General features: G+C 40.6%; 1 long non-coding RNA gene and 1 other non-coding gene across 2 annotated transcripts; both read left to right on the forward strand.

Moving 5' to 3' along the window:
* The first annotated feature begins 21,856 nt into the window (after positions 1-21,856).
* On the forward strand, positions 21,857-24,836 carry LOC116537958. The gene is made up of 2 exons (XR_004263435.1): positions 21,857-21,937; positions 22,938-24,836. It is a non-coding gene; the product is annotated as an uncharacterized LOC116537958 (long non-coding RNA).
* On the forward strand, positions 24,500-24,602 carry LOC116545005. Its single transcript, XR_004266135.1, has one exon. It is a non-coding gene; the product is annotated as a small nucleolar RNA U13 (small nucleolar RNA).
* Positions 24,837-25,683: the final 847 nt, after the last annotated feature.

The following is a 25,683-nucleotide window of genomic DNA, read 5'->3' on the forward strand; positions in this document are numbered from 1 at the left end:
GTCAGACAGAAAGATCCAGAGCTCCAAGTGATTTACAGCAATGACTGGTCTGTAAATTGTTTCTCACCTTCCCCCCAAGTCCAGCTTCATGTAGATAGGACAATTACAAAATAGCTATTTATGAATACCACTGACCTAAACTTCTTTTAAAAATATCTTCCCCCATCATCAAATGCCAAGACCATTCCATACAAATGGCATTGTCATCTGGCCACCTTCAGTAATGTCAGAAACGATTCCATGAAGACACTTTATCTTATTTCCCTTTCTCTGATTCATATTTTTTTAGTCCAAGATGAGAATACCCCAGAGTGTTCATTCTCCACATCACATACAGGAAAGCCTGGTCCTGACTTGCAGCCCTGTAGTAAGTCTTAGGACCAACTATTCTAATACATTCATATGCTGCCACATTTTAGAATCCAAAAGGAGTAGGATTTCAGGATGAAATATTTTTAACTCAGAAAGAAACAATAAACCAGCTCACCCATCTTGAGACCATTTCACCCCTACCTGCTGGCTGGGAATGGTCTCAGCTGACAATGATGAATGAAAGAGAAAATAGATCCACTCACGGTTGTATAGTACTAAAATATCCTTATTTTAAGATATCACTATACTTTTTATTTAATAAACACATTTACCCCCAAAAAAGTACATAAAAGCTTGGCAAATAAAAACGAACTTTAGAAAATTTATAAGCCTGCCTTATATATTGCTTTATTTAGAGTATAATTCTCACATTTTTTTTCTTCCACCTACCAAAAGGAACATGCATAATAAATGAAACTAAGCTTGGCAGGAAATCCATCGATAAGGTTAATTTAAAGTGTAGGCAGAATAGCAAATCTCCATATGGCTATCAAGGGAGTTGTTCTTGTTTCAAAACCAATTGACTTCCAAACAACTGAATATGCCTTTCTGAAGAAACCAGATAGAAGGAAATCCCAGCCACCTAAACATCCACATCCTCATCATGACAATATAGCTTGTGGGAATTCATTTTTAGGGTCACTTAAAATATAAGAGCAAGACTGTTTGCCTTCAAACTCTGGCTTCCTCACAAGCTTTGTAATTTGGGTTAAATACAAAAGTTCCATAAGCCTCAGTTTCCGCAACTGTAAAATAAGGAGACTACATAGTGCTATATGTAATGTTATATATACACATGGTTCAGATGACTATATTAGCTAATTCATAAAAATGTTTAGCAGTGTGCCTGGTATTATTGTAAATGTGAAATATGTAAGACTTGATTTTTTTCAATGGTATAAATTGGTGATGGGATGAGTGCCATAACAGGAAGAGTATCATTTTTAGAGATTAATAATTTTAAAAGAACGGCTCCTTCAAAGACAGGATCAGGCGAGGGCCTGGGCAAATGGTAGGCACTTTTGGTTTATAACATGAATGAACTTTGTCCTCACTAAGGCTTTACTCTTTTCTTGGGCTAAGCCTTCCACCAAAAACTATACTGGGGGATGACTCTGAGCCACAATAAAAACAAGACAAATTTACTGTTGATTCCACTGGGAGTTATGTACATGGAACACAAAAAAATGGGAATCTTGGGTAATGAAGGTTTTAAATGTCTGCAGCAGTGAGGTGTTAATATTTGTTTTTTGGTAACTGGTAATACTATATGTTGCCATGAAGTTTCAGTCATTATGGGGCAAATGGTGTCTAAAGATGTTAGTTGAGTCTAGGGATATCTTTTTAATAAATGAAATTCACTCAAAGCACACAGAATTTGTGCTTTTTCAGAGTGGACTAAAGGCAAGTTGCAGACTCCTGGATATAGTATGATACCATTTTTTTGTTATTTTGTTTTAAAAAAAATCAGAGGACAAAAATATCACAAATATGTGTGTCTGTGTTGTGTGTGTGTGTGTGTGTGTGTGTGTGTGTGTGTGTGTGGTATATGTCTAGGCATAGATATTAAGTCTAGATGGAGACCCATCAAATTTTAAATGTGGTTTTACCCACAGGAAGATGAAAGGTGAAGATGAAACAGATGTCAAAGAGGAGGCAATTCCTTCTTTAAATTATGCTGCTTTATAAACAGTTAACAAGCAGTATGTCCTATTTCTACAAAAGGAAGAAAGAAATAAGGAAGGGAGGGATGGATTACTTAAGTTCTCCTTTTGCCCCTTTTGTTTCCTCTCTAAGGTCTCTCTCAGTTCTAAAAGTTTGAATCTATGTGTCTAAAAAAAAAAAAAAAAACTGTAAGAATGCAAATGACTATCAAGGGTATATTCACAAAGGCAACTTTTATAGTATGTTCATTGCCAGTACAGATTTATTCCATTTAAGTCTGCTATTTGAACTGACCCTAGAACAAAAATTGTCTTCCAAAACGTTAAACAGACAAACAAACAAAAAAGGTTGGGAATGGTAGCTCACACCTGTAATTCCAGCACTTTGAGAGCCCAAGGCAGGAGGATTGCTTGAGCTCAGGACTTCAAGACCAAACCTGGACAACATAGTGAGACCTCATCTCTACCAGAAAAAAAAAAAAAAAAAAAAAAAGTAGGCGTGATAGTGTAGTCCCAGCTTCTCAGCCAGCTGAAGTAAGAAGGTTGCTTAAACCTAGGAGGTCCAGGCTGCAGTGAGCCTAGATCATGCCACTGTACTCCAGCTTGGGTTACTGAGTGAGACCCTGCCTCAAAACAACCAACAAACCAACCAAACAAACAAACAAATCATATTTCTTGGATACAACAGAAGTATAGGCAACAAAAGTGAAAATTAGGCATACAGAACTAAATCAAACAAAAATTTCTGGGCATCAAAGGACACAAGTAACATAGTGAAAAGGTGACATACAGAATGGAAGAAAATATTAGCAAATTATATATCTGATAAGGGATTGATATATAGAATTTATAAAGAATTTCTATAACTCGACAATGTAATAATCAAATAACTCTTTTAGAAAATGGGCAAAGGACCTGAAGAGATGTTTTTCTAAATATAATAATATATACAAATGGCTAATATATGAAATGATGGTAGCATCACTAATTATCAGAAAAAAATGCAAATCAAAACCACAATGAGATATCACTTACACTCATTTGCATAGCTGCTGTCAAAAGGCAGAAAATAACAAGTGTTGGTGAGAATATGGAGAAATTGGATTCCTTGTGCACCGTTGGAGGGAATGTGAAGTGGTACAATCACTATGGAAAACAGCATGGCGGTTGTCAACAATAACTACCATATGATACAGCAACTTCATTTCTGGATCTATACCCCAAATAATTGAGAGCAGTATCTTGAAGAGGTATTTGCACATCCATATTCATAAGAGCATTATTCACACGGGCCAAAAAGTGAAAGTAACCCATGTATTCCATTCATTGATGGAGAAATGGATAAACAAAATGTGGTATATACAAACAGTGGAATATTCTTCAGCCTTAAAAAGAAAGGAAATTCTGTTACATGCTACAACATGAATGAACTTTGAAGACATTATGCTAAGTGAAATAAGCCAGTCACTCACACACAAAAATTCAGTAGGATTCCACTAATTTCTGGTATCTAAAGTAGCCAAATTCACAGAAACAAAGTAAAATGGTAGTTGCCAGGGGCTCAGTGGAGATGAAAAGGGGAATTGTTGTTTAATGGGTATAGAATGTCAAATTTGCAAGGTGAAAAAGTTCTGGACATCTATTTTACAACAATGTGAATATACTTACCACTATTACGCCGTACAATTAATAATGCTTAAGACAGTAAATCTTACATCACATCTTTTTTACCACAACAAAAAAATAAAGGATGTTAAATGAGGTGCATGTGAAGGACTTAAGGAGGGTGCTTGGCACATAGGAAATGTACATTAAATACTAGCTAGTAGCTATTAATGGGATTATCAAATGCTACTCCTCCAAGACAATTCCTTGCCTTCCATCCTTTCCTCAGCCTGTTCCCCACAGACACAATATGTTATTTTCCAATCTGTACTTATAGTCTGTCCTGTTTCATAGCTTACACTTTTGTACTGTAAAAGTCAGAAGCAGTGGATTACTCACCATTGTGATTTCTTCTGGGTCCTACCTGGTGACATGCCTATAGCAGGTGCTCACTTTTTTAGAAGTTACATTTTTTTTCTCTTTTCATTATAACTACTGCACATCATTAATATAGAAAATATGGACGGTAGTAAAATAGAAAATGGGAAAAAATCATCCCAAATTCCACCACTTAAAGCAATCACAGTTAATATTTTATTTTTTTCAGTATATACTTCCTGAATTAAACAGTTAAAATAAGATGCTAACTTGCCTTAAAAGGAAGGTAGGATGTAGTTGTACATTTAGAAATTATCTTTCTTGAGGATATTTCAGGGTAGGTTGAGGCACCTGGTAGCCAAGAGCTTGATAGGGAAGTTGAAATGAAGGAGACAGTGTATAACTATGATAATGCAAATATAGCTCTTTTACTCAGTATATAATGTGTATAAGTCAGAGATTATATACCTAATTAATGAGGGAACCAGCAGGATGGTAAAGCTGATTCAAAAGAGGATACACAAGATGAATACATACATAGTAAGAGATAAGATGATGAAACCACCAAGTTCCTAAGGTAGATATGAAACAAAGAAAAAACAAAGCAATATAACTATAGCCTCTATGGTTATCTATTCTACTCAACAAAAACTATTTGCATCCTCTAGTAGACAAAATCATACACAACTTAGTTATTTAATAACCAACTTTAGGGAAACTGGATGCAAATCAATGGCCAGTTGTGCCAGACCAAGTTCCTGCCCTGCAGTGTCACATGACCTTAGGTAGGCCTGTTGGACAGCTCTCCACTATGACATTGAAAGGCATGCGGTCATTCATCCTCTTCCCTTATTTCTGAAGTTTTGATAATTTTTCAATACTGGGAGCCTCAAGTCATTGAATAATTATTGCTGACAAATATCAAACATTTATTGTGGACCAGGATTGTGCTAAATGCTTTCCATGCAATATCTCACTGAATTCTCACCACAACCCTGAGAGTAGTACTATCATTATCTACTTTTACAGACTCTTCAATAGAAGGCTCAGAAAGGTCATTTCCCCAAGGTTATATGGGTGAGAAAGTGGCAACACCAAGCCTCAGGCTCAGCTCTGTCTGCCCAGCCCTAATTGTTAATACAACAGGAGTCGCTACAGTGGGCTGCAGGCACTGCAGAGATAACACAAGAGGAGGCATTAGGGTGTAGAGAAAAAAGATTAGAACTTCCATTGAGGGTGACGTAAACTCCTATTCTTTATATTTGCTATTACATGTATGCTTTAAGATGTATATATTAATATTTGAGGGTGTCTTAGTCCAGTCCTGCTATTATAACAAAATACTACAGACTGGGTATTTTTTTTTTTTGAGACAGAGTTTTGCTGTTGTTGACCAGGCTAGAGTGCAATGACATGATCTTGGCTCACTGCAACCTCAGCCTCCCAGGTTCAAGTGATTCTCCTGCCTCAGCCTCCCGAGTAGCTGAGATTACACGCATGTGCCACCACGCCCAGCCAATTTTGTATTTTTAGTAGAGACATGGTTTCTCCATGTTGGTCAGGCTGGTCTCGAACTCCTGACCTCAAGTGATCTGCCTGCCTCAGCCTCCCAAAGTGCTGGAATTACAGGCATGAGCCAGCATGCCCTGCCTAGACTGGGTAATTTATAAACAATGTAAATGTATTACTTACCATTATAGAGGCTGGGAAGTTAAAAACCCCAGCGCCAGCAGGTTCAGTGTCTGGTGAGGGCCCAGTATCTTCTTCCAAGATGGTGCCTTAAATGCTGTATTCTCCAGAAAAGACGAACACTGTGTCCTCAGTGTAAGGGCACAAGAGCACAAAGGGCCTAGCTAGTTTCCTTTAATGCTTTTAGAAGGTGCTAATACCATTTGTGAGGGAGAATCTCTCATAGACTAATCACCTCCTAAAGGCCCTACCTCTTAATACTGTTGCATCAGAGATTAAATGTCAACATGAATTTTGGAGGGGATGTAAACATTCAAGCCACAGCACAGAGATACGTGGATAAACATACATGTGACAATCAAAAAGTTTTGGAGCCTTCTGTTGTAAAGCCTTTAGTTCACTGGGGCTGTGGTTTACTCACATTTTCACATCTGCTACTTGGCATTTCTGACTCACTTCTCTAAACTTACTCATCTTGTTTTCTCAAAACATTTAAGATTTTGATATCCAGCTGTGTGGATTGAGAGCCTCACACCTCTTCCTGGCAGTGCGAGGGGGCTAGAGCATTTTCATTTCTAGAGAGATTAGGAGATGCCGGGAGGCAGCATTGTTATCCTTCTGTGCCCTGGCTGGGAAGTCCTGGGGAAGGCAAATCCGCTTTCCCATTCCTTTTTGTCCCTGGCTCTGGGCTTTGTGAGGGTGGAGGGAAGAGAGGTTTAACCAGGAAATAGAGAGTGGTTTACATACCATGATTCTCAAATTTTCACACAGTGCTTCCAGAAATCACATTGGTGGGTAGCTGAGTGATCTGAAGGTGAAAGCAGGGAAACAGCCCAGGTCCTAGCCTTGGAAAAACCAGAGAGCAATTCAGGCTTGATGCAGAGGCCACAGGAATTAAGGAGCTTTGCTTTGGAAGCAAAGTGCCAAGATTCTTCCCAGTGCCAAACGGAGAAAATGCTTGGCATTTCTGGAGCAAAGCACTCCAAGTGTGCTGTAACATCAGTATTATTGGGCATTTTTTTGAAATTGCTAGTTATACTTGGTTGAATAAATCCTTCTAAATGCAATTAATTTATTGTATGTTAACTTCACGGATAAGCTAAGAAAAATACTCATTATCTTGTCTCTCTAGGAGATACTACAAAGCAATATGCACACACTGAGAGGCTTTGTGTTGTTGCCACAGTTGTAGGGGACAAACAAGGAGAGACCAGAGCTCCCCAGCCTAGCTGGGGATGTCCCTTCAGCTCCTCAACACCCACACACAGACTGCTTCATGCACAGCCCTTCCCCCAACTTGGAAGCCCCCATTGAGAAGCTGTGTTTGGGTAAGTTGGGAAGTGCAGCTTCCTGCCTGGTCCCAAATGCACCCCCAAAAGCAGACAACTTTCACAGACCTCCCCAAAGGTGGATGATGGCACAAAAGTAGAGTCTGGTCCCAGGAAAAAGGAGGAAGTCTCCAGAAATAATGTGGCTTGGACTCTCAGCCTCCCAGGGCAGCTTTCCTCAAACCAATCCTCACCGCTTTCTTAGGACTTTGAGATAAGCTCACCAGATGATTTCCACCGGGCCTCCCTCTTCAGGATAATAAGGAGACTCTGGAGTGGATCATGGGTACTGAGTCTCAGCTCCCCACTGCAGAGAAGTTTTGCCATTTGCCTGACAATTTATTGTGCCAGGTACTGTACCTGGAAGGCTTCGCCCCTTTGTATAGTCACTAGCAGTGGCTTATACTACCTCCTTGTGAGATCTGTTGGCAGCAACATAGCATCATTTAAGGGATTGTTAGCTATGTAGAAGCTCACCTGGCTCAAACCCTACTGAAACAGACTGTGCATTTGAACTAGATTCTTCAAGTGCTTTGTAAATGCATTAGTTATCTTGGGAAGCACTGATTTGAACTGTTTAAGAAGTTAAACTTTATTTAGCAGATCTGACATCAAATTCCACTTGTGTGACTTCAGCAGAACCACTCAGCTAAACCACTCTTGAATTCCTTTTTTTTGAGATGGAGTCTCACTCTGTCTCCCAGGCTGGAGTGCAGTAGCACAGTCTTGGCTCACTGCAACCTCCACCTCTGGGTTCAAGTGATTCTCCTGCCTCAGCCTCCTGAGTAGCTGGGACTATAGCACATGCCACCATACCTGGCTAATTTTTGTATTTTTAGTAGGGACAGGGTTTTACCATGTTGGCAAGGATGGTCTCAACCTCCTGACCTCATGATCCACTACCTTGGCCTCCCAAAGTGCTGGGATTACAGACATGAGCCACTGTGCCCAGCCTCAATTCTTGACTTGCTGGAATTGATGGAAATGATGTGAAATAATAAATATTTATAATTGTTCTAAGTTACTCCATTATGGGGTAACTTACTCCATTATGGGATAATTGGTTATGGCATGATTGGTAATTAATATGCCCACTATAGTATCCAAATGTATGTACAGTCTTTCCCAATAAAATTTTCATATCTAAGATCGATCAAAAGGAATAAGAAGAAGGAAATAAAATTCTCTTTCACTGGCACTTAATAAAGCATTTCAATAGTTACAGAAAAGCATAAAGCACACAGGTCCAAAATAAGAGATGTTAGCCGAGGGAACACATCCTTCCCATGTCCCCTTAGTTTTCCATAGAAGGGGTTGATTAATCACTCCATTAGGGGAGGGTTCACTTAGCATTTTCTTCTGGGAGCATCTTTATGTCCCTTCACATTCTCATCCCTGGGGGAGCCAATTTAACTGAATGCTGCATTTGGGAGAAGGGCCTGAGAATACTCGGCTCTGTCCTGTCCTCCCAGCTGCAAGGGGAGGTCGACTCTGCAATTTCACACATAAGTTTATGGAAATGGCCTTTGCAGGGAAGGCCTGCAGTGGTCCAGTACTTCCAAGGAATCTGTGCAGGGTCTTAAATTGAGTAGAATGTTAGGACCCATGTGTTCATATGCTTAAGCCATGTCCTCCATGCCAGCTTTTATCAGTAGCAAAGTGTCACTTTGATTTTTTGATTTTGAGTTTTTAATTTAAGTCTTTAATCCATCTTGAGCTAACTTTGTATATGGCGTAAGGAAGGGGACCAGTTTTAATTTTCTGCATACGTGTATCAGGTCTTTTAAAACTGTTTTCTCGGTTAATCCTAATTCATTCCTATGAGGTACATCATTGTCCCCATTATGTAAAGTAAGAAATTGAGATCCATAAATGCACATTCGTTCTTTCAACAAATATTTATTGTGTGCCAATAATGTACCAGGAACTACTCTAGACAATACATCAAAGTGATTCCTCTAGGTGAATGAGCTTGCCTGAGTCACAAAGTTGTAAGAAAGAAAGGAGCCTAGACTCAACTTCAGACTGACTCACCCTGCACTTTCTTGAGCAGCGGACTGTCACACAGACAGACCAGGCACCAGGTGAAAGGTTTCATATTTCGTCATTCATTCAACCCTCAGCCTTCAGGGTATGCTAGTCACATTGTGTCATTCTACCTGAATATGTCCCCAGAGTCGAGCAAGCCCTGCCTTTTCTGTCACTGCCATTTTACAGATGGGGAAACCAAGGCACATAGACGGACCTAGGATCACAAAACCAGCAGATGCCTGCCAGGCTTCAGGCTGTTTTGTGATCTCTGTGAGGACAACATGTCCATTTTCTGTGTAGGCCATTGCTATATATGCTGTAGGTGTTTGAGCCACAGCTCAAACGGCTGGGCAGTGCCTGGCAAGGCCCTCCTGAAGTAGTCAGTGACCTTAGGAACCAGGGCGGGTAGTGAGTCTCATAGTTGTGGGTTCCAAGCAGATGCCAACCCTAAGCATGTGGTAATTGTGCAGATTTGTGTTTATATTTAGCTTCCATTGCATCACACACCCAACCAAACCTATTAAAACACAGTGTCTGCAGCTAAAGAACTAACAATATGAAAAGACAGGGAGAAAATGGTATGTGCCAGGAGGAAGGGAGTGAGTCTTTCCTTTCCATGCTGTTGCCAGGTTTATACTGAGAACTGATATCAGGTACGGAGTCAATACTTAATGCTTTTTTTTTTTTTTTTTACCCAGTAGCTTCAGTGGAAAGACATGGCCTGTTAATGTGGATCTCTGTCCACTGATTGCTTGGGTACATCAACACGTGAATGGCCAGTGGCCTCGATGGGGCGGGACCCCATCCTCATATACAAAGTTTAGAACTCTGGATCTGGATGTGCATCAGAAGGACCCAGAGAGCTTGTTAAAGCATGAATTGCTGAGCCTCATCCACCGAGTTTCTAATTCTTTGTCTTTCTAACGAGAGCTCACGTTATGCGGATCCTGTCCACCCAGGGACCACACTTTCAGAACCCCTACTATCCAACAAGGTCACTCTGTGGGTGCTAGAATGGGCCCAAATCCAAGAAATATGACTGTTGAGTGATAAAAAGCAAGGGTTGTGGGGGAGTCTGGGGAAGAGTTTCCTGCTATTTGTATACAAAATGGGTTGGCATATACATTGCAGCTTGAACATGCATTGACTATTTTTGGATGGTTAAGAAGAAAATGGTAACATAGTTATCTCTCAGTGTATTTAAGGGATTGTTTCAAGGACCTCACATGTATACCCAAATCTGTGCACTCTTCAAATCCCACAGTTGGCCCTGCAGAACCCTCCTATTCCAAAAGTCGGCCCTGCATAGAGGCAGATTTCTAATCCCACAAATGCTGTATTTTTGATACTCCCAGTTTGAATGAAAAAGAAACTACATCTACATGTAAGTAGATCCACACAGTTCAAGGGTCTGCTGTAATTGTTGCCTCAAGGGTTGTTAAGTCAGGGGTAGAGTGCTGCTATGTTGGTTGTTTTGTGGGTCCTGCCCCAACACTACACCTCCCCAGATCATGTTCCTGCCCTCTCTGCCCTGTTCAGAGTATCTTCCAAAGCCTCTATCACCCTGTTTTCTTCTTGGGTTTGACCAGTGGAATTCACCAGCAAAAGATTTGAGAGTAAGAGGAGAGAAAGATGAGCTATTCCTTCCACGCTCCCTCCCTGCTTTGGTGTCATGTCTCGCCATAATTGTGTCTGTCCACAACAAAGTCCTCCAAGGCTCCAACTCTCACTGTGCGCCACTAATGCTCTTTCCTCCCTCAGGCTGTTACCAGTCTCTGGGGCTTCCACGTGTCTTGTTTTTTCCCTTAACCCTGCCCATACCTCTGTAAGCAATCCTTTCAGTAAAGTCTCTTAATTTGAAGCTTCTCGAGGTAAATCTGGTTTTCTGTTAGGATCCTGACAGATAAAGGTAGGAAACTTACTATTTGCTACCTATCCTTCTGTATCATTTAAATATTTTGACATCAGGTGTGGTGGCTCACAATCCGTAACTGCAGCACTTTGGGAGGCCAAGACGGGAGGATTGCTTGAGGCAGAGTCAAGACCGGCCTGGGCCACATAAAAAGACCCTATCTCTACAAAAAAAAAAAAGCTGGGATGGCAGCACACACCTGTAGTCCTGGCTGCTCCAGAGGCTGAGGCAGGATTGTTTGAGGCCAGGAGTTTGAAGCTGCATGAGCTATGATCATGCCACTACACTCCAGCCTGGGTGACAGAGCAAGACCCTGTCTCTAAAAAAATACAGGCTGGGCACGGTGGCTCATACCTATAATCCCAGCACTTTGGGAGGCCGAGGCAGGTAGATCACAAGGTCAGGAGCTCAAGACCATCCTGGCCAACATGGTGAAATACTGTCTCTACTAAAAATACAAAAAAAAATTAGCCGGTTGTGGTGGCAGGTGCCTGTAATCCCAGTTACCCAGGAGGCTGAGGCAGAGAATTGCTTGAACCCAGGAGGCAGAGGTTGCAGTGAGCCAAGATCATGCCACTGCACTCCAGCCTGGGCAAGAGAGTGAGACTCCATCTCAAAAAAATAAAATAAAAAATACAATAAATATTTTGCCATGTGCTTGTAACATCTGTTTGAAAAATATAAACAATAAAAAGTAAATAGTGGAAATGCAAATTTAATCTTGAATAATCTAGAACAGTAAGTTTCAAAGAGAATCACTGGAGAATTAGTTTTCTTCAGCACTTAATGTTCCTTCATCTTGTTTGGCTTTAGTCTGATGCCAATTATGAGTTATTTATCTTCTCATATTCCAGCCTGTCAGTTAAACAGCTAAACTGAAAGCTCCTGGAAGATAAAAACCATAGCTGATGCCTCTTTGCAGTGCACATAGTGTCTAGGTGGCCAGGGCATAATATGGTGTAAAGAAATTTTTATCTTTGGTATCACACGGACTGAATTCAAACTGCATCTATACATTCTTTGATTCTGCCAGACTCCTATCCCTCCTAGGTGCATTAGGGGAATCATAATATCACAGAAAACATTTCTACTGTTTGGGTATGGCCTCTTGAATGCCACAAACATTAAAACTTTAATGTTATTTCATGACCCTGAGAAGTAAACCATTAAACTCTTAGTTGTTTTCATGTCAGTATGTGTGCAATATCCACCCTTACCCCATGCCTGAGCTGTACCCAATCTCTGGCTGGAGCAGGAGGGGACCAGGAGCCAAACACTAGAAAAGGCTTGTATCTAAGGCATAAAACTTAGATGACACAAAAATTGTAAATAATGATTTTGAAAGCTTAACATCTATTTAGCAAGAGTAATGATTTAAAGTGGGAAGCTGCCAGATGGTGTGCACTGTTAATAATGCCCATCTGTGAGCCCTATCATGAATTATAAAATTGATTTGGAGAAGAACATCGCCTGCTGTTTACCCCAGGTGCAAAAAATGTCTCCTTATAGCTCGAAGGGTCAGGAATGAGGCAGGCTGAAGTGCATGTTGCTTAATAATATATGACATTTTTATATAATAATAGAAAACAACAAGAAAAGAATGCTATATTTTAAGGTTATAAGATATTTGTGGCATCCAGGAGGCCATGTCAGAACTTCCTGCTTCACACACAGGCCTGCCTCCAGGAGCAAGGAAGAGCCTGACGGTAGGCAGGACCTCCATCTCCAGGGTTGGGTCTGGACAACTCCCAACCTTCTGCCCAAGGTCTGGTGGCCCCAGCTTCTGTCTCTTGATCCTCACCTGGGGTCCTGATGAGGGCTTCAGGTTCTCTCACATTAGGGACCAGTTTGCTGCTGCTTCTCCACTTTGCCCCTGCAAACGCTCCATCCCACTGATGTCATAGCTGCAGATACTGAGTTTTCCCACCTTCCCCCTTGGTCCCTTGGGACCAGGTCAGCTTGATGACCCCCGCCTGGATTTTCTGACAGAAAAGGGAACTAGACACTGACCAATTTACGTAAGTCTTGGAGGCCCAGTTTCTTCATCTGTAACGATACATCACAGAAGAGTTCCAGTAAAGATTGATGTAAAGTGCTCAATGGAGGCTGGTAATGGGCATAGAGTAAACCAGCCCTAAACCACACCCCCAGGACAGTCCACTGGTTCTTCCCCACACACCCAGCACACTCTTTCCTTTGCTTTCTGTCTCACCTGCAGTGAATGCCCCCTTTCTACTCCCCACGAAGCCCTAAGTCAACACTTTCCCTGTGAAGTCTCTTCGCTATCCTCACCCACCGTGGTCTTTACTCCCCAGAAGCCCTGTAAATGTAACATCCACACGATTAGATATTGCTTTATGCTGCCCTCAGCTATTCTCCTTGTGCTTATCTTGCCTCTGATATAGATTACAAAATCCCCTGAGAGTCATGCCTTCTATGTCTTTGCACATTCTCCCATGATGTATCTTATCTAGAGTTGGGGAGACAGAGGGAGTTTAATTATTTCTATTTCTGTGTAATGTATCTTGCTCTGTATCGGCGATCCTTAACCCTCACAGTGCATCAGAATCACCTGGGGAACTTTGCAATGTGCTACTTCTCAGCCCCCCTCCCAGGGATCCAGTTTCCTTTGCTCTGGAACAGAGCCCACCTATGAGTGCTTGTTCAGAAGCTCCCCAAATGATTCTAATGTGACATAATTACTACCAGCAGTAAGCACCACCGCACCATATTAACCAAGATGACTTTGTCCTCAGCTGTATTTAATTCCCCATGCCACATCAATTTGTCTTCTGGCTGCACTTTCTCCACTTAAAAGTCTAAAATTATATCTTACAAGTTAATTGCGATCCTCGGCTGCTTTTTGATATCATATACAAGGAATCATCTTTAGGAAACTGAAAACTTTCTGCCATTACCTCATTGGGCAGAGAGTCAAGCTGTAAAAAACCCAGCCGAGTAATTTCCTTCAAGATAAGACTCTCATTAATCAATGATCCCTTCTGCAAGCACCTGTGTGAAGCCAAGCAGTCACCATTTGTGACATTCCACTTCCTTCCTTCAAATTTATCAGACAGGAGAGCCAGCAAACAATGACCAAAGCTGTGCTTATGTATTGGGGCCACCTATAAGTTATAAGAAGAGAAAAGGAAAAGGTACAAAAAACAAAGATGATGAATTAATGTGACTTCTATGACAAAATGAGTTAACGGCAAATATGCAAAAGTAAATTAATGAGGCTTTGATGGTGTTTACAAGTTTCATTTCACTTGAGTATCCCAATGAATTCAATATCTTCTGATAAACTTTAAAAAATATTATACTTTGATGACTTTCTGCTAACGACAGGAAAAGCAACCTTGAGGAATAGTGTTCTTAATTGCCTCTTTTTGGTTTTCTGAAGTTTTAATTACTGGGTGAAGTAAAACCATGAGGTGAAAGGAAAGTAACACAACGACCCACAGAACTATTCAACAGCCAACGTGCTTTTAAGTGCAAATTTTTATAAGATTGTTAAAACAAAGAAGAGACGGGAACTGTGAGGAAGTGTACACTCTACTAACAAAATTGTCTTCAAATTATAACAGTTTTCAAGGTTTTCCAAGAGGTGTCAATGAGTTTTTAAATATTCTGTCAGATTAATTTTCTCCACAATCACTTTAAAAGGAGCTCTGTTTACCTGCTTAGAACCAAGAGAGCCATCATACTCTTCTATAAACCATGGAGCTGTTTTATGGAGGATCTACCGCTTCAACTTTTTCTCTGCGGTATACAGTTAAACTAGATTCTGGAATTCAATAATTTACTTCTGCATCTACCCACTCATTCTTTTCATGTCCAAAATTTTTATTATTCATGAATCTTTGGTATTGAACAGGTTATTTTTTTCCTTGGAAATCATTTCAAGACATTTTTAAAAATAAAAATTGCCATTTTTTTCTTCTTGATAATTCAACAGAGAAGCCCACAGGGTGATACGTGCAGTATATATGCTTTTACGCATTTTAATTCCTCCCTCTAAAATATGAACAGAGGCCAAGGATCACCAACATTAAAAAAATCTTCCAATATAAAAGAAAGTGACCCCAAAACACGTGTGCAGACTATGGGAATGTATATGAATGAGATAATGAAGAGAGAAGAAAAAATATTGAAACATTATAATTTATATCCTGTGGGAGAAAAGAGAAGTTGTTTGTATCCAGCAACCAAATTGAGCCTAGGAAAAAAGAAACATTTCAATAATAAGGAAAAACTCACAGAAATTGAAACTATGATAGCCAAGATAAAAATATCAGTGATTATTGTCACTAAAAATGAGATGAAAAAGTCAAGGGTAGAATGATAAAGTCAAGAAAATCTACTATAAGTAGAATAAAAAGAAGCAAGGAAATGAAATAAAAAAGAGAAAAATAATAACCCAGGAGGTCCAACAGTAGGTCACCTGTAATACGGAAAGGGAAAATGAGGGATGTGTGGGGCTGAGATGGAGGAAATTGTGGACATTTTTCAGAACTTAAGAATGTTAGTTTCAGATGGAAGGGGATGGGTCTTGGAAAGTCCATCATAGTGGTAAAAAGAAAAAAGACCCAAACTAAGGCTAATCATTTAAACATTGTAGAACACCAGGGACAAGAAAAGTTCATAAAGCTTTTGGTGATTAATTTAAAATGGCTTCAGCTTTCTCAGCAGCAACACTAGATAGTAGAAGACAATGGGGGCCTGGCTCAATGGTGGCTCACGCTTTTAATCCCAGCACTTTGGGAGGCTGAGGTGGCCAGATCACTTGAAGTCAGGAGTTCAAGAGCAGCCTGGCCAACATGGTGAAACCCTGTCTCTACTAAAAAAATAAAAATTAGCTGGGCATGGTGGCACATGCCATAGTCTGAGCTACTCAGGTGGCTGGGGCAGGAGAATCACTTGAACCCGGGAGGTGGTGGTTGCAGTGAGCCAAGATTGTACCACTGCATTCCAGCCTGGGCAACAGAGTGAGACTCTGTCTCAAAAGAAAATCAAAAAAGAAGACAATGAATAAATGCTATAACAATTCTAAGAATACTCAAAAATTTAGCTCTTACCCACCGTTTCTTAGGAAAGCATCAAAGAATACCAATACCAACAAAAATAGAAAATAAACTAAGAAATACAAAGTCATTGAATGGAAGAAACAAAGGATTCTTCATAAAAGAAAGGCGATAGGAAGTCCCAAAAAGTTGCTCCCTATCCTGTCAACACTTGATATTGTCAGTTTTTTGTTTTTTGTCCTGTTTTTATTCTTGTCATCTAGTTGGTGTATACTGGCATCTCATTATGGTTTTTATTTGCATTTTCTGATAACTAATTGTGTTGGGCACATTTTCATTTGTTTATTGACCACTTGGACATCTTCTTTATGCCTCTTCAAGCCTTTTGCCCATCTTTTAAATGTTACTGTCTCCTTTTTCTTATTGATTTGTAAGGATTCTTGTGTATCTTTTAGATATGAGTCCTCTGTCAGGCTTGCCTCATATTCTGTTAAAGGTATGTTTTGATGAATAGAAGCTTTATTCAAAGTATAAATTATTAGTCTTTTCCGTTATGGTTAGTACTTTTTAATATTCTGTTAATATTGGAGTTTTCATTCCCAAATTGAGAATATTTTGTACATACTTTTTGTGACATTTAAAAAATTTACCCAGGTATTGCAATGCATTTGACATCATAATATTTCTGAAAGAACACTTTTTAAAATAGCTACATATTATTTCCATTGTATGGTTGTATTATTCCTTAAATAACTTAACACTGTTGTACATCTAGATGGTTTTACAGCACTACCTAAATAAAATTATACAATTAATAAGTGTACTATAAATTAAAAACCTAAGATTTTTAAATGTAAGTTTGACTATTTCTAATCTTCATTATCCAGTGAGTATGTCTTGAGCACCTAATGTTTCTTCTGCATTGTGCTGGATATTCTGGAGGATATAAGAGAACACATAAGGTGAGCCCTGTCTTAAGGAGCTGACAATATATTTGGTGGCCCCAAATGTCACCTGTTTAACAATGAAGGAATAATTGATAGCTCAACTGTTAATAACTATATATGAAATAGGAAGAAAGTTAGAGGGAAGCAAGATGGGGTGTGCTACAACAATTGGCTTCCAGGAAGAAATGGGACTTGAAGGGTCTTCACATGTTGGGGTTGAGTACTTTGTAGAGTGGAGACTGCATGATCAAAGGTGTGGAATCAGGAGGAGTAAGCAGGACATATCTGAAGGGCAGAAAAGAGTTGCTCTAGATTGAAAATCAGGGTAGATGTAGACAAGTTGAAGGAAATAAGAATGAATAAGTGGTTGGGCGTGGTGGCTCACACCTGTCATCCCAGTGCTTTGGGAGGTCGAGGCAGGCCGATCACGAGATCAGGAGTTCGAAACCAGCCTGACCAACATGGTAAAACCCCATCTCTACTAAAAATACAAAAAATTAGCCAAGCGTGGTGGCAGATGCCTGTAATCCCAGCTACTCAGGAGGCTGAGGCAGGAGAATCGCTTGAACCTGGGAGGCGGAGATTGCAGTGAGCTGAGACCGTGTCACTGCACTCCAGCCTGGGCAACAGAGTGAGACTCCATCTCAAAATAAAACAAAATAAAACGAATGGATAAGTAAGATGAAACCACATTAATGAGGGCTTCGACATGAGGAATTTGGATTTAATCCCACAGGCAACAGGTTCACTGTAGCTGGGGGTGAGGCAGCAGGGAGCCTGGCCTTTAAATGGCAGTTTCCATAACAGGCTTCAGGTGAGTGGGAGGGTCGGTGGGGTGGAGTTAGAAGACAAATTAAAATTGATAGGAACTGTCCAAAGGGCAGGTGATGTTATTTTAAAGATTTATAGATAATATAATTTTTAAATAACACAGAAAATTAGATATTTACTCCATAGTCTCTTGTTTGGGTCTAAATAATATCTTGGGTTTTTTTCAAGCGGCATTTCAAAAACTAAGTGTCTTAGCAATCATTTTTGAGGCCCACTAACAAGTGTTCTCTCTAAAACAAAAAAAACAAACCTCTTTCAATACACAGGAATGGTTGTGATATGGTCACTGTTTGGGAGTAAAAGCAAATAGAATTGATTTATAGTGTTTTGGGGTTTTACTTACATGGAGAACATTCGAACATAGTGGGCTGGGTTCAAATCCCAGCTGTGCCATGTTAGAGAATTCATTTAATCTCGCTAAACCTCACTTTCCTCTCCTGCAAAATGGGGATAACAATAATTAGAAAAACGCTTGACACATAATAAACGTTAAGTATGATTAACCTGGTCTCTGAGATGGATGTTATTCTTATAGATTCATTGATCAAAATATTGGCTACAAAGAGATAATTTATATTGGAAACATATTGTCATTTATTATAGTGATAAACAAGGGGTTAAAGTTTGTTGTAAGAAATAAGTAATGAACAATGGGAAATTTCATCAAAACCACTAAGGACAAAGTACCATTCCTTAGCTCTGCATCTATTATAACCATAGTATTATTAATAGTAATAAAGTGCTTGGTTTCTATAGAGCCTAAGAGTTGGAAACAAAGCCAAGCGACATATGTATATATTTATTTAATTGTGGGAGACCCGGCAACATTTGGCGGCAGGCGCGGTGTTCCACTCAGTGGGATGAAATGCGTGCTTCACGCCAGCTTCTTTAGAGGGACTGTTATTCATCACAGCTGTAATGTTCCCTTCAGAGAGCTCCCACCGGAATGGAAAAGGAGCACTGGCAATTTATATACAAAAGCCAACCCACGTTTGGCTTCGAGAATTCACTGGGAAACTGTATGCAGTCTGTTAGTTATTCACGGACATGCTCTGATTTCTGATGGAAGTGCTGTGGTTTCATTTTGTTATCATCGCAGTAAAATTAGAATGCAGCAAGGAAAAATTAAAGGACTAGCACGTAGACCTATTCTAGCTGACAAATTGTTATATGGCAAGTTTTCAGTGTTCAGTGGCCGTGTAAAAATAGTCACAATTGGCACAGCCCTGTGTTTGGAGAGTGCATGCTGGCCTTTGCCCCTACGTCCAGCCCTGCCCCCACCTCCCCTTGATGAAGTTACATAGTTATCTTCTTCCTTAGGAACACTCAACAAGCCTGCAGAGACACACCAACACACTGCCTCTCAAAACAGTGCCATTTATGTGAAATATATTGGGACGTCTCTTAACATCTAACGAATATAAATTGCTTTACAGTTGAATCTTGATTCAAAAGGACTAATATCTACAGTTAACCTTGCAGCTAAAATAGTTCCCTACCCCTCATTGGAATAGGTGCCTAACTCTAGGCACCAAGCTTTCTTTTCAAATAATATATTATCTCACAACCATAGAAGTGTGACAATAGCAGACCTGCTATTCTAAAAGCACGTTCATGTCTACCATCACATCTGATCTTCACAAGAAATGCCAAAGGGAGACAGGGCAGGTACTGCAATACCCATTTTACAGATGAGGACACAGAAGTCCAGGAAGATTAACTAATTTGCACCAAATCTCACAACTAGGAGGGGCAGTAGTGGGGCTCAAATCCAATGACCGGTAAAGGGTCCTGTCCAACACTTTATATCACTTTCCTGAAATGGTTTTTATTTTGCAAGAGAAATAGGGCTTCATCTCCTGCAATCTTAATTTAAATGACAAAGAATAAAAGTAAGTAGTTTCTTTCAGTCCCAGCCAGAAAAGCAAGTGTGGTACTGGATTGTTTAGGTATGAACTAGATGAGAATGTGATGCTGTCATTTTGTTGGTTGATATTTTCCCCCATGGAATCAGTTCTGTACTCATTTTAGTTCAACCAGCATTGAATTGAATAACCACTATATAGCAACCAATATGTCCTGGCTCTTGTCCCAACAGCCCTTTGTGGAGACAGACAAGTAAACACGCAACACCTCACGGTATTCTGAGTGCTGTGATCAAGAAGTACGCACCGGCTGCTAGGAGAGCCCAGGGGAGAGGGGGTGTCATAAGAAAGGCTTTCTGCTGCAGGAGACATCTAAGATTAGTTGTGAAGGATGAGTAGGAGTTCTTCAAACAAAGAAGGGTGGAAAGAAATTCCAGGCAAGTTCAGATATGTGGAGATAGGAGACAGCAAGAATAAATACAGTTTCTGCCAATGGGCACGGTTTCTGGAGAGGGGGAGGAAGGCCATTTTAAAGGTGAATGACGTGTAATCATAATCATCACTAATGCTCAGATAGTGCCTCCCAAGCACCAGGCTATATTCCAAGCACTTTACATATACAAATGCGTTTAATCTTTATAGTCACCTGGGAAGTAGGGGCAATGATCACACCCAATTGCAACAGAGAACTGAGACACAAACATATGAAGCAACTTAGTATTTCATGGCCTGTGCTTTACACACAGTGGTATTATACGTACTGTCTTTCAAACGTGTGTGTGTATGCGTGCCTGTGTGTGAAAGAGAGAACATGAAAAAGCTCCAAAGACAGAAAGAAAGAAGGCCAATGTTTTGGGAAACATGTAAATTTTGGAAAACGTTAAACCAGCGGAGGGGCTTTATTCTAGACAAGAGAGCTGAGAAGGCAGCATGAAGAAAACGAACCTCAGTAATATTAAGGAGCCTATAAGTTAAACTCAAGTAAGAATTTTCTGCTGATTGGAAGTAAGCTAAGTCAGTCGCATGTCACCCAGGGGAGCCGCCAACTCTGCTTCCTGCAGGTTGTGCTCCTTGGAAATGTTTTGAATTGGTCCGAATCCTACCAGGTGACTTGAGCAGGATGTGAAGCAGACACATAAGTTTGTTGGAATGTATAAGCTCTTTGAGTGTACATGTTTGATAAATATTAATCGAAGGCAAACCAAATTTAGTGCTATAACTAAGATGAGTAACATTAATCGAGAACACCTCTCATGTTAATGCATAGGTATTATGTTTCATGGCCAAAAGGTAAAAATTCTATAAGGAAAGTTTTGCATTTTCTATCTTTTCTTTTTTGAGGACTTTGGTATAGATAAGCTATCACTGGCTTGAGTTTCATGCTCAATTTGCAATCCACTTCTGGCAAGGTAAAAAGAACTTTGTGTTATTGATTACTAATCTTGTCCCCCTTTCATCTTATTTTTTCGATGCTTATTTCCTCCCCAGTCACTATTTAAAAATAAATTATTGCACTATATGTGTCTTTGAAAATGACCACAGATTCTTTTGAAACAAGATATGGTATAATTAAATACACATGTAAAACAGATGTTACTTGGAGATTAGGTAAAAATTAGTTTATCCCCCACCTCAGGACCTCAAAGTATCCCCATGATTTCTGTACTCCTGTGGGCCATGTCAGTTCAGCCCTGTTCATTCATTTTTTTTTTCACTCGTTCTTTCAGCAAGTGCCTACTGACCTCCTTCCACAGCCCGGGCATCATGATAGGCAATAACAACACAGTGGGGCAAACACAGGCAAGTTCCAGTTCCGGCAGAATTTAAATTCCAGTGAGTGAGAGGCAGACAAACAAAGAAAAGTGAGGAATTCAATGCATGAAAGGAGATTTTCAGATAGTGAAAAGTTTGATGAAGAAAGTGAAACAGAGTCCTGTGAGGTCCTAAGACATAGTGAGTTTCCCTGGGGGGTTAGGGAAGTCCTCTCTGGAAGGTGGCTGCTGGCTGAAACCTGAATGGCCCAGCTTGGCAGCCTGCAGATCTGGAGGAGGGGTTCCTGGCAAAGGAAACCACCAGGGCCAAAGCTTTGAGGCCAGGCTGAGCTGGACACATTTCAAAGACAAGGGAGGCCTGAGTGGCAGAGATTAGTTGCACTCAGGAGAGAAGGGGTGGCTACGGGGGATGAGCAGCCAGAAGGGGCCAGCTCATACAGTGCTTTGTAACCAGGAGAAGGAGGTGGACGTTTCTTCTGAGTGCGGGTCCTAAGGGATCTGATTGCTGATTTTTAAGAGGTCAGTGTTTCTGTTTTGTGGAGAAAGGATTGAACAGAAGCAGGAACGGAAACAGAACACCCATTAGGAGGTTCTTGCATTTTCCAAGGGAGAGAACAAGGCTGCTTGAACTACGAAGTACTAGACATGCAAGTAGAAGTATGTGGAGTCAGTTTCCATTGTAGAGATACTGAGAGAGGCAAACCTCCCTCCTGAGTCCCCCACCTACTCCCTTTGATAGCTTCTGCAAGAAACTCAATTGAACCAACTGGAATTTTTAGAAATTTATGAAAGATTTGTAGGACCCTGGGGAGGGGTTCACCTTGGGGAACATGTGGGTATCTTGGATCCCACCCCATTTGTTTCACTCTACACCCTGTTTTTTTTTTGTTTTTTTTTTTTTTTTTTTTTTTTTAGGACAGTGTTTCCCTCTTGTTGCCCAGGCTGGAGTGCAATGGCACAATCTCAGATCACTGCAACCTCCACCTCCTGGGTTCAAGCGGTTCTCCTGCCTCAGCCTCCCAAGTAGCTGAGATTACAGACATGCACCACCACACCCAGCTAATTTTGTAGTTTTAGTAGAGACGGGGTTTCACCATCTTGGTCAGGCTGGTCTCAAACTCCTGACCTCAGATGATCCACCTGCCTCGGCCTCCCAAAGTGCTGGGATTACAGGCGTGAGCCACCACGCCCAGCCTCACTCTGCCATTTTTAAGGGTCCCTGGTGCTTACCCATGGCCCTCCTCTCTTTGCAAATTCTCTAACACATGTAATCCTGCCCCTACAACCAGCTTTCTCCAAGGGAGCAGTCCATCTGCATCAGTGTCAGTTTAAGATCATCGCAAGCAATATTAACTCATATGGAAATCCATCCACATTCCATTAAATATTATTTACATGAGTTGCCTTGTGGCTGACTAGATGATACAGTGTTATGGTTTGCAGACATTTTATTATGAAGCATTTATCTTTATTTTATGATTTATTTTTCTGTTGTTGTAATCTATATATATTTTCTCAGTCCTCAAACATTTTGTAGGCCATTGCAAAGCTCATGTCCCCTGTGTCTGTGGGGCCTAATGATTCAAACAGCCGTGACCAGGCCTGCCTGTGTGGCCCAGGCTCACTGGCAATCTAATGAATAACATCATCTCCATCTCACTGCACAGAAGTATGAACTGCGGTGTCAGCAGGTTTCCATGACACCACCCGCGATGGAAAGCACACATCTCTCCCACACTCTGCTGGTTACCAGGCCCTGGCAGTGCAGACCAGGCCTCCTGGGCTGCCTTCCTCCCTCCGGATCGGCTCGCAGGTTCCTCTTGACTCCCATGCTCTGCTCCCCAGAACTCTGGCCCAGAAGGAGGGACCCAGAGCCGAAGGCAGGAGAAATTTCGAGGCAGAGACTGGAGTTGAGGGTGAGGCCCAGGCCAGGCCAGATAGAAAACACTGTGAGAAAGGACTGAGGCCTCCACATGCTAGAATCTTGTGGAAAGAAGTGGAGGCAAAGTTGGGAATGACAGAGAGAGGAGGGAGCAGAAGTGTAGTGAGAAAGCGAGATGGGGAAACACTTGGGAAGACAGACATGCATCTGGAAGATTCCAGAAAAGGTCATTTCATCCAGCCCTGCTCCAGCAGTTTGTGTTTCAGCAGCCAGATGGGACACCTGGCCTTTCTCTTCTGACATCATTCTCCATCCATCTAGCACTTCTCGGAGATCACAGAGGGCTCTCTACACGAGGAGACTTTTGAAACTAAGAAACAGATTTGGGCGTTGCACATGTTTGCCCTGGAGCCATACTGCTTGGGTTCAAATCCCAAATCTATGGCTTCATCACCTGTAGACCTTGGGCACATTACTCCACATGCCTGTGCCTCAGTTTCCTCAGCTGTGGAGTGGAGCGGTAATAGTTCCTACCTGTATTGAGTCATTGTGAAGTTTCCTGCGAAAGACCTAGTATACGAAAAGCACACCATAAATGTTTAGCTGTTATTAGTTCAAGGAATTGTAAGAATAATATCACTAAATTGTGGAATATCATTACTGTTTACATTTAACAAATTATAAGCTTCAATTTAAAAATGCAATGGCACAGAACTGTGATATTTATAGGTAATTATAGAAGTTGGGTTTTTTTTCTATTTAATTAAATTATAACACTCTAGAAGTAGGATGGTTCAGTCATGGGACGTGAGTTTAGAGTTGAATGAGAAGTATCTGTGTTATGACCATATTTATAACCTCATTTGGAAGCAATGTTAAAAGCCCAAATTTGAAGTCCTTTGTAAATGTTTGTCTCCAAGCCAAATGCTTTTCTGGGTCCCCTTCCTGACTCCTGCTCCAACCCCCATTCATATCTTAAAATTACTAGGGCAGAAAAGGGTGGGGGAGTTGGAATAGACTCTACTTCCTGTCTCTGATTTTACAATTATATTAACAGGGCATAAGGCCTTTACCTCTACAGCTGGATGATTTATATGTTTATATATATTACACGCACACACACACACACACACATACACACACACAGAGAGAGAGAGAGAGAGAGACACACAGAGATTCCACTTAAGATGTCAGCATAGATCCTTTTGTAATTCATGAGCATGATGATGGGATATCACACTCCTGTGAGATATGCCTCCCTCAAACCTTCTTCCTATAGGTTGGAAATTTGCCCACTTGACATGAAAAAAAAGTCAATGTAGAAGGAGAGATAATGGAAGGCTAAAACTCATTTGTCCTATAAACAACGGAAGGCAGGCCAGTCTTTGAGAAGATGAATGCCTACAGGTACTAGCCAAAAGAGAAGGGTGGGGAGGACAGGTAAACTTTCCCTACCACACAATTTTGTTTTAACTCATATATGCCCAATAGAAGCTGTGTGTAATGCAAGCAAAAAATGAATGACCTTCTACCAAATGGCACTTTTCATGGCTGCAAATGTGACCCTAAATTACAGCAGTCTATAATGTGGCAGACTCAAGAGGGATACGAAGTTAACATTGCCCTGTGGTTTCCCCTGGAAACACCAATGCCATGCATGAAGGGCTTTGTGGCTGCTAACCCAGGGAGCATTGCTTGCAGAACTTTAGAAACTGGAGCCTTGCCAGCTCTCAGGGAAGCTGAGATGAAAAGTCTATCTACAGTACAGCAGACTGGCTGACCTTTCAAAGGCCATTTTATCCTGGAGAGTCTGTGGTTTTGATGTAGTGTTGAGTATTTTTTAACTTTCTCTCAAGAAGTGTCAGTAAGTAGATGAAAAATAAGGTCTGGTTCTGCACTAATACAATAATTCCTCCATGCATTTTTAAAGATTTTTTAAAATAGACAAGTATTATGGTCATATAATAAGTATCAATAATTCAAACATGATGAGAAATTTAAATTTGTCTCCTTTGCATATATAAGAGTTCAAAATTGCTATGAAGGCATATTTTGGGGGGGATACTATTTTATAAATATGGGAGACAAGTCATTGTTGCTTTGCACATAGTAGGAAGACAGCACTTTTTTTGAGTGAAAGATTTTTAAGGAAGCTTTTCATGTCTTAATTATTTTGGAGGAAATAAAGTCATTGGATAATGATAACTTTAAAAAAAAGCTAATATTTATTAAATGCAGTCTATCTCAGTTATCTAGTGCTGTGTAACAGACCACAAAATTTAGTTTCTTAAGATAATATTTCATTATTTCTTAAGGTTTTATGTATTGATTGGGCTCAGCTGGAAGGTTCTTCTGCCTCACATGGTGTCTGTTGAGACTGGAA

This window comes from Sapajus apella, unplaced genomic scaffold, assembly GCF_009761245.1.
Source record: "Sapajus apella isolate SASKATOON/1434 unplaced genomic scaffold, GSC_monkey_1.0 scaffold4, whole genome shotgun sequence".
NCBI classification, from domain to species: domain Eukaryota; kingdom Metazoa; phylum Chordata; class Mammalia; order Primates; family Cebidae; genus Sapajus; species Sapajus apella.